The following is a 10,055-nucleotide window of genomic DNA, read 5'->3' as shown; positions in this document are numbered from 1 at the left end:
CTAGACCTTAATTGCCCCCTGCCCCTTTTCTGGATACTGGGGGCTGCAGACGTGTGTAGCTGCCCCCTCTGCACCATGAGCCTTAGATCTCCGGCTCCGGGAAACCTAGATTCAGAGTTAGACAAGGTTCCGTAAGAAAGGGAGGGCGAAAGAGCATAGGGTCCCCTTCCACCCACCACCACCCCCCGCCCACGCACACCCTCCCTCCTTGCAAGTGCTCAGGGCCTTCTGGCTCTCAGCTCCCTGAGCCGCCATTCATTTAACACCTCCCAGCGAGTGCAGCCTTGGGGCAGTGCAAAAATCACTGAACTAGGCGTCCATGGTTCCTGCTGCATGTTCTCAGGCAGGTCACTCTGCCTCTCTGCTCCTCAACAGTAAGTGGAGACAGCAGTGATAACACCTCCTTCATGAGCACAAGTGAGAGGGTAGATGTGATGAAGCTGCCTTTACAAAAATTGAAGTGCTGTATGAAGACTGCTGCTGCTGAGTTGCTTCAGTCGTGTCCGACTCTGTGCGACCCCATAGACAGTAGCCCACCAGGCTCCCCCGTCCCTGGGATTCTCCAGGCAAGAACACTGGAGTGGGTTGCCATTTCCTTCTCCAATGCATGAAAGTGAGAAGTGAAAGTGAAGTTGCTCAGTCGTGTCCGACTCTTAGCGACCCCATGGACTGCAGCCTACCAGGCTCGTCCGTCCATGGGATTTTCCAGGCAAGAGTACTGGAGTGGGGTGCCATTGCCTTCTCCGGTATGAAAACTAGCTAATACTAAAGTGTGAATAACTGCTAGCCCAGTAGCTTTCTAAAGGTATTTGGAAACAGGATGCATTCGTTCAATGGTAAAATCAAAGACACAGGAAACTACCCATCAGAAAACAACAAGAGCTCACCAAGTGCTCATGATGAATAGCTGTTCCAGAATTAAAAATGCCAGGAAAGAATACAGCTTGGGTTTCCCCACTCAGCCTGATCAGGTAACTATTTCCTTTGTTTGCATCTTGCAAAACTCTGAGTTCCTTCCTTCCTGTCTTCCATGAATCCAGGCTGCCCTATCTCCGATTAGGTGAGCAGGACTACAGTCCTGGGAATTAAGATAAATATAAAACAAAACAAAACAAAAAGTTGGTGGGGGGGAGCTTCCCAGGTGGCTCAGTGGGTAAAGAATTCACCTGCAATGTAGGAGACACAGGAGATTCAGGTTGGATCCTTGGGTTGGGGAGATCCTCTGGAAGAGGGCATGGCAAACCACTCCAGTATTCTTGCCTGGATAATCCCATAGACAAAAGAGCCTGGCGGGCTACAGTCTATGGGGTGACAGAGTCGGACACGACTAAAGCAACTGAGCATGCCAAAGCGAATGAATACATTTAAAAACCGCCGAACAAACCACCTGCCCTCTAGTGTGGTCTGTGACTCCAGGGAACAAAAGAAACGATACATAAGAATAGTACAAAGGAGGGCTTCCCTGGTGGTCCAGTGGTTAAGAACCTGCCTGCCAATGCAGGGGACACGGGTTTAATCCCTGCTCTGGGAAGATCCCACATGCCGAGAGGCGACTAACAATGTGGGCTACAACTACTGAAGCCTGCGAGCTCTAGGGCCTGTGTTCCAGAATTAGAGAAGCCACTGCAGTGAGAAGCCGCTGCTCCACTACTAGAGAGTAGCCCTGGCTCACTGCAGCTAGAGAAAACCCGAGTGCAGCAACGAAGACCCAGTGCAGCCCCAAAGAAGAAGAATACAAAGGAACGGATAGAACATACCACTGAACCACAGTTCTACTAAAACCGAGAGCTTTGCCAGTCTCTTTGGTATGTTAATGCTGTCACCTTGCAGACCTTTATGAGGCCTGGGTTACAAATTTTTCCTTAAAACCCAAGCCATGCAGATAATCCCTTTCACTGTCCAAAGAAATAAAATGGTCAGTAAATGCGGAAGAAAGGAAGGTTTGCCGAAGAAAGACAACTTAAAGAGATGGAAAATTTCATCTACCAGAATGGCCTTGTTTTTATTATTATAATTAGCATTATTTGTGGAGGTTTCAAGGAAGTGGACAATTTCATAAATTGCTGTAGGTAATATCAATGTTCAAAGCCTTTCTGGGAAGAAACTGAGTATTCCTATTCAAAAAATCTGAAAAATAAGCTTACCCTTTGACCTAGCAGTTAAACCTCTATGAATTTATCCTAAAACAATGAAAAGTGCTAAAGTTTAGTGATAAAGTCGTTTACTGTCATTTTGTTTCTTGTAGCAAAAATCTAGAAACAACTAATAAGTACTTATAAGTTGAGTACAACAGGGACTCAGAAAGGACATCTGTTGCATGAAATTAGACGTCTCCAATACAGCATAGATGTTGAATATTGAATGGTATGGAATTAAATAAAACATAGGTATTGAATATTGAATGGTTTACACAAAATATTAAGTGAGTAAAAGATATTTGCCAAAAAAAGCTTATTTGGTGTTCTATTTTTGGTAAATCTAGATAAATAGATATCGATAAATCAATGCTGTCTAATAGAACCTTCCATGATGGTGGAAATGTGCTATTCAATATGGTAGCCACCAGCCATAGGTAGGCATGGAACACTTGACATGTCGTTAGTTGATTGTGAAATGGAATTTTAAAATATTATCTAACTTTTGTTTTAAGTTAAATAGTCACACATTGGTGGTGGTGGTGATTTAATCCTTAAATTGGGTCCAACTCTCATGACCCCATGGACGTAGCCCGCCAGGCTCCTCTGTCCATGGGATTTCCCAGGCAAGAATACTGGAGTGGGTTGCCATTTCCTCCTCCAGGGGATCTTCCCTACCCAGGGATCGAGCCCATGTCTCCCTCATTGCAGGTGGATTCTTTTACTGCTGAGCCACCAGGGAAGCTCCTGTCTATCACACTGGAGATCACCAATATAGATGATACATAGATCAATAGATTGAAAAAAAAATGCCCACTAGGAGAAGGCAATGGCACCCCACTCCAGTACTCCTGCCTGAAAAATCCCATGGGCGGAGGAGCCTGGTAGGCTGCAGTCCATGGGGTCTCTAAGAGTCGGACACGACTGAGCGACTTCACTTTCACTTCTCATTTTCATGCATTGGAGAAGGAAATGGCAACCCACTCCAGTGTTCTTGCCTGGAGAATCCCAGGGACAGGGGAGCCTGGTGGGCTGCCGTCTATGGGGTCACACAGAGTCGGACACGACTGAAGCAACTTAGCAGCAGCAGCAGCAGCAGCAGTAGAGCAGAAGTAGTTATCTCTGCATGTTAAAATTGTGGATGACTATAATTTTATCTGCATGTTGCTGCTGCTGCTGCTAAGTTGCTTCAGTCATGTCTGACTCTGTGCGACCCCACAGACTGCAGCCCACCAGGCTCCCCCGTCCCTGAGATTCTCCAGGCAAGACTGGAGTGGGTTGCCATTTCCTTCTCCAATGCTTGAAAGTAGAAAGCGAAAGTGAAGTTGCTCAGTCGTGTCTGACTCTAGCGACCCCATGGACTGCAGCCTTCCAGGCTCCTTCGTCCATGGGATTTTCCAGGCAAGAGTACTGGAGTGGGGTGCCATTGCCTTCTCCGTATCTGCATGTTACTTATGTCCCATTTTAAATATATATATACACACACACACACACACATTGCTTTTGTACTAAGAACAAATAGCTAACATGAAAAACAGAAAGCAAAAGTGTAAGTCAAATGCAACCCACCATCAGTTTACATGACCTGCAATCTGGGCTATAAAATGGGGTTTACACTGTAAATGGTAGGAAAAAAAATGAAAAAAAGAATATTTTGTATCGCAAGAAAATCGCATACAATTCACATTTCATTGTGCATGAAGTTCTACTGGAACGTAGCCGCACCACCCACTTCTGGATGTCTGTGGCTGTCTTTGTGCTACCCCAGCAGAGCCGAGGAGCAGTTGCGACACAGACCATACAGCCTGCAAAGCCAAAAATATCTACCATCTGGCGTTTTCAGGAAAAGTTTGCCAAGCCCTGGTCTAAGGCAATCGGGGGAGACAAAGTGGGTGGCGTCGTCTTCATTCATGTTCATTCATTCATTCGTCTACGTATGGAGCATCACTGCGGGTTAGGGCCTGGCATAGGACATTCAGGAGGCGCTGCGTTGTTTCTGCTTGGGGGAGCCTGTGAGAAGGATTTTTAGAGCCAGGTGCTTCGCAAGCTGGTTCTCAAATAGCTTCATTGTGACACTTGTGAAGAAAACTGTTGGCAGGTGGAGAAAGCCCTGTTCACCTTAGCTTTGCTTGCATTTCCCACAGCCCCACCATTTTCCTTGGGGCTCCAGATGTCTTCCAGAGGCTGACTGAGACCCAGGATTTGTTGTTCAGTCACCAAGTCATGTCCGACTCTTTGCAACCCCATGGATTGCAGCACACCAGGCTTCCCTGTCCATCACCAACTCCCGGAGTTTGCTCAAACTCATGTCCATTGAATCGGTGATGACATCCAACCATCTCATCCTCCGTCGCCCCCTTTGCCTGCCTTCAATCTTTCCCAGCATCTTTTCCAATGAGTCAGCTCTTCCCTTCAGGTGGCCAAAGTATTGGAGCTTCAGCTTCAGCATCAGTCCTTCCAGTGAATATTCAGGGTTGATTTCCTTTAGGATTGACTGATTTGATCTCCTTGCAGTCCAAGGGACTCTCAAGAGTCTTCTCCAACACCACAGTTTCAAAGCATCAATTCTTTGGTGCTCAGACTTCTTTATAGTCCAGCTCTCACATCTGTACGTGGCTAATGGAAAAACCATAGCTTTGACTATATAGACCTTTGTCAACAAAGTGATGACTCTGCTTTTTAATACACTGTCTACATTGTCATAGCTATTCTTCCAAGGAGCAAGTGTCTTTTGAGACCCAGGATGGGAACTCCTTAATATCTTTTTTTTTCTTCAAGATATTTTTTATTTGGCTGCACCAGGTCTCTGGGTTGTGGCAGGAGGGACCTTCCATCTTTGTTGCAGCATGTAACGTTGAAATATCCTCCACTCTCCTCTGCAGCCACAGGCAGGTGACAGCCCTACCCCCCCACGCCATGGTCCTATGTGTCACCAAGGGCCCGACATCTACCATGCTGGGTCCTGAGCGGAATGCCTGTGACCCTCGCCTCCTTGGCCCATCCTCCAGTCTGTGATACCGCCCAGCAAGTGCAGCTGGGTGGTTCCGTGTGAACCAAGGTGACCTTTGAGGTTTGGAGTCCTTAGAGGCTACAGTGGAGACCACTCACTGGGTGCCCACCCAGCCCTGCCGCTCACAGGCCCAGGGACCCCCGGGGGCCGCTCCTCCTCCCTCTCAGTTTTGCTGTTGTTTTTTGTTTAGTTGCTCAGTCACGTCTCACTCTTTGTGACCCCATGGACTGTATAGCCTGCCAGGCTCCTCTGTCCATGGAATTCTCCAGGCAAGAATACTGGAGAGGGTTGCCATTTCCTTCTCCAGGGGATCTTCCCAACCCAGGGATCAAACCCACATCTCCGGCATTGGCAGGCAGATTCCTTCCTGCCGAGACACCTGGGAAACCCTGACCTTCCGTTTCCTTGCCCATAAGAAGTGGTACTGCAAGATGTGTCTGCCCAGCAAGGAGGTTAGATGGTTGAGTTTCCCCTTGATTTCCCGTGTCCATCTGCTGGCTCAGGCACGGGGCTCACCCCCAGTTCCCAGGATCCTCACTGTTAAAAAGACCTCAAAGTCACACGATTGCACGGGATCCCAGGAGGCAGGTCCTCTGACAGAGCTTTAGGATGCAGTGTGCCCTACACGTGTACGGAGAGACTATTAACCTAGCCCAGGGTCAGCAACTGGGATGCCTGGCTGTGTCTGGAGCAGGTTTGGGTTGTCATGAGCAGGGGAGGAGGGAGGTGCTGCTGGAAGCTAGTGAAGGAGGCCCTGGATGCTGCTCAGTATCCACAGTGCACGGATGGGCTGCAACAAAGAGCTATCCGGCCCCAAACGGCAAGTCTTTCGTGTGTGCGTCTTTGTTTTTTTGGGGGGTGTGCTGGGTCTTCATTGCTACGAGGGCATTTCCGCAGTTGTGGTGAGCAAGGGCTGCTCTCTAGTTACAGGGCTCGGGCTTCTCACTGCAGTGGCTTCTCTGGAGGAACACAGGCTCTGGGTACTCAGGCTTCAGTCACTGCAGCTTCTGGGCTCTAGAGCACAGGCTCAGTGGTTGTGGTGCGTGGGTTTAGTTGTTCTGCGTGTGGGATCTTCCCAGACCAGGGATTGAACCTGTGTCTCTTGCATCGGCAGGCAGATTCTTCACCATTGAGCTATGAGGGAAACACTGTTTATATATATATTTTTGGCCACACCGGGCAGCATGTGGGATCTTAGTTCCCAGACCAGGGATCGAACTGTGTCCCTTGCAGTGGAATCTCAGAGCCCTAACCGCCAGACCGCCAGGAAAGCACGGCCTAGGCAAGTTTGAATCTCTCTGAGTTGCAGTTTCTTCATCTGGAAAATGTAATAGTGCTCAGTCCTGAAGGTCCTGACGAGGTGTAAAAGAGAGAACCTGTGTAACGCATCCTGCTGTACAAACGCAGCCAGGAAAATAGGCGGAGTAGGGGGGACCCCTCCCCATCTCTTGATTTTCGTTCTCGCTCTTCCTCCACGTGGCTGCCTTCCCCCTGGAACATCCAGGGGTGCGTTGTCGTGGAAACCTTTCAGGGATGGTGCACTCAAGAGCTCGAATGATTTTTTTTTTCCTCCCCAAAATAACCCATCCTGTCAGTCAAACAACACTTAGGCAAAATGGTTTTACATCGTTAGCTGCTTGGGGAGTTTCCAACCCCCACTGAGACAGGCGGTTAATAGAGGTGCGACAGTGGACACTTAATAAGAGTGATGCTGGTGATGGTGGTGGCAGCGGTGATGAAATGATGGCCGCGGCTCTTGAGCCTCTCCTGAATCGGGGGTGTGCCACATGCTTTACATGTCTTATCAAGTACCATCTTTAAGAGACACAAATATCAAGGCTGAGAGAGAGGAGTGTTGGGCTGCCTTGAGCCCAGTTCAGACGTCAGGCGCCACGCTCTAGCCACCAATCTTTATTGCCTTTCAGGAGCCACCAGCAGAGGAGGGTAGGGGGAAGAAGGTTCAGTTCCTTTTGTCCCTGACCCCTGCAACCCAAACCATCAGCTCCAGGCTCTCTTTGTGGTAAACTGGAAGCTGGAAATGCCTCGATCTGCCCACAGGACCCATTTCTGAGCTTGATTCCTTGGTCCAGACACTCCGGCCCCAGAGGAATGGTCTTGTGTGGCTCCCATGTGCACTGAGGCAGAATCATGTCTCAGTCCGGGCCTATCAGACCCTTGGATCTATCCCAGCACAACGTCATAACATTGTCTCCAATCCACAGGATTCCTGCTTGCCTTCAGACAAACAGTCCCCACCTTGGGCAAGAGGGTAATTGGAAGAATGCTGGCTACAGAGCCAGGCAGACCTGGGCTTAGATTCCACTCCTATTACTTCAGAGTCATGTGACCTCAGCCTGGGTGTGCTCTTTGAGCCTCAGCTTACCTACCTCTAAAATGGGTTCAGGGTTTGTGGGCTGATAAATGAGAGCCATGGTGTGTTAGTTGCTCAGTCGTGTCTGAGTCTTTGGGGCCCCAAAGACTGTAGCTTGTCAGGCTCCTCTGTCCATGGAATTTTACAGGCAAGAAGACGAGGGGTAGCCATTCCTTTCTCCAGAGGGGATCTTCCTGACCCAGGGATTGAACCTGGGTCTACCACATTGTCAGTAGATTCTTTACCATCTGAGCCACCAGGAAGCGAGGCTTGATCTGAATTAGAGTATGGGCTTAGCTGCGTTCTGGCTGCTCTGTAGCATGGGTTGGGTGGAGAGTCCCCTGTGACTCTTGGGGTCCGCTTGGGAGAGGCTGCCAGTGGCCAAGGGGACAGACGACTGTGTACTGCTGTGGATTCATGAGGCTGGGGCGCCACCTCGCGGCGAAAGGCCTTCAGGGGCCAGGTCGGAGGCGAGGCGGGAGGAGAAAGGGAGCTTTCAGAACTCCTTTGTCACCTCGGGTTGGGGCCGAGCAGGGAGGCCTGGGAGCCCTGGTTCCCAAGCGGTTCATTCATTCATCCGAATCTCCCAGAGGAGCGGTCTACTCAGATCTTTTTTTTTTTTTTTAATATTGGAGCATAGTTTATTAACAATATGTGTTGTTGTTGGTCCGTTGCTCAGTTGCATCTGACTCTTTGCAACCCCATGAACTGCAGCACACCAGGCTTCCTCTTCACTATCTCCCGGAGTTTGCTCAAACTCAAGTCTGCTGAATCGATGATGCCACCCAACCATCTCATTGTCGCATCTCATCTTAACAGTATGTGTTAATTACTTTAAACATTTATTAAGAAAAACAATGTAGTGTTAGTTTCAGATGTACAGCAAAGTGATTCAGTTATACATATATCTATTATTTTTCAAATTCTTTTCCCCATTTAGGTTGTTACAGAATATTGAGAAGCTTTCTCTGCTATATAGTAGGTCCTTGTCATCTATTATAAATATAGCAGAGTGTACATGTCAATCCTAAACTCCCGATCTATCTAAAGCATGGTTTTTAAAAAACAATCTTTTTTTTTTTTTAACTTAAAGAGTTCTCTTTATTTATTTTGGCTGCACCTTACAGCATGGGGGATTTTAATTCCTAAGCCAGGGCTTGAACCCATGCCCCCTGCATTGGAAGGGGGAGTCTTCACCACTGGTCCACCAGGGAAGTCCTGGCTCAGGCTTTCTCATGCTCTGAGGTCACCATCTTTTTAGGTGGCTCCTTCCTGCCCAGGTGTTTAGGGACTTCTGTGCTATGATCTTTTTTCAAGTCCCCATATTATGCTTAACTCCCAGTGGCTTGAGCCTTGGAAGTGATGGGGAAGCAAGTTTAGTGGGTTGAGTTCTAATTAATTAAGGTTTTACAACATGGGACAGGCTTCCCTGGTGGCTCAGATCGTAAAGAATCTGCCTGGAATGCGGGAGACCTGGGGTCCATCTCTGGGTTGGGAAGATCCCCTGGAGAAGGGAATGGCAACCCACTCCAGTATTCTTGCCTGGAGAATTTCATGGACAGAGGAGCCTGGTGAGCTACAGTTCATGGGGGTCTTGAAGAGTCAGACATGACTGAGTGACTAACACACACGCGCACACATAATACAGAGGGCAGCTTAAGAATAAAGTTAGATTTTAATCATTATAACTCTGCTGCTTAAAGTCAGCAAGCTTTCCCTATGGGAAAAAAACTCAAGACCCATTTGGATCAGGCATCTATCAATCAACAGAGACTGATTTTTTCCCATTAATTCATTTGTCCACTGTACTTCATTGGTTTATTCCTATGCGTATAATCACCAATGGTGGGATTGTCTTTCTCTGATTCCTATGCTCTTTCCAATCATCCATCAACATTTTCTGATCAGCACAGAAATCAGTCACCAGGTACCAGATTGTTTTGATGAGAAGAGTGCCTGTGAGGGGACAGAGGACTGAGCATTTAGGGCTGCTTCCATCACACAAGCCCACAGGTCTCTTTTTGGTCTGAGGGGCTGACCTTGCCCTTTGTGGTTTTATTTTTTTAGAAATATTTTATTGGCTGTGCTGGGTCTTTGTTGCAGCATGCTAGATCTTTAGTTATGGCATGCAGACCCTTAGTTGTGGCATGTGGGATCTAGCTCCCTGACCAGGGATCAAACCTGCGCCCCCTGCCCCTGCATTGGGAATTCAAAGTCTTAGCCACTGGACCACCAAGGAAATCTGTGGTTTTAACAGAGGATTAAAATGCACAAAGCCATCAGGTTGATTTCTCAGTCTGCTGGTAGAGAGACCTTGCGTGTGTGCATGCTTAGTTGAGCAGTTGTGTCTGACTCTTTGCAGCCCTTTGGACTGTATGTAACCCACCAGGCTCCTCTGTCCATGGGATTCTCCAGGCAAGAAGTCTGGAGTGGGTTGCTATGCCCTCCTCCAGGTGATCTTCCTGACCCAGGAATCGAACCCGTGTCTCCTGCATTGCAGGTGGCTTCTTTACCCCTGAGCTACCAGGGAAGCGAGAGA

Source organism: Bison bison, unplaced genomic scaffold, assembly GCF_000754665.1.
Source record: "Bison bison bison isolate TAMUID 2011002044 unplaced genomic scaffold, Bison_UMD1.0 scf7180017864144, whole genome shotgun sequence".
Lineage (NCBI taxonomy): Eukaryota > Metazoa > Chordata > Mammalia > Artiodactyla > Bovidae > Bison > Bison bison.
The sequence above is the reverse complement of the archived record's forward strand: the minus strand, read 5'-3'. Positions refer to the sequence as shown.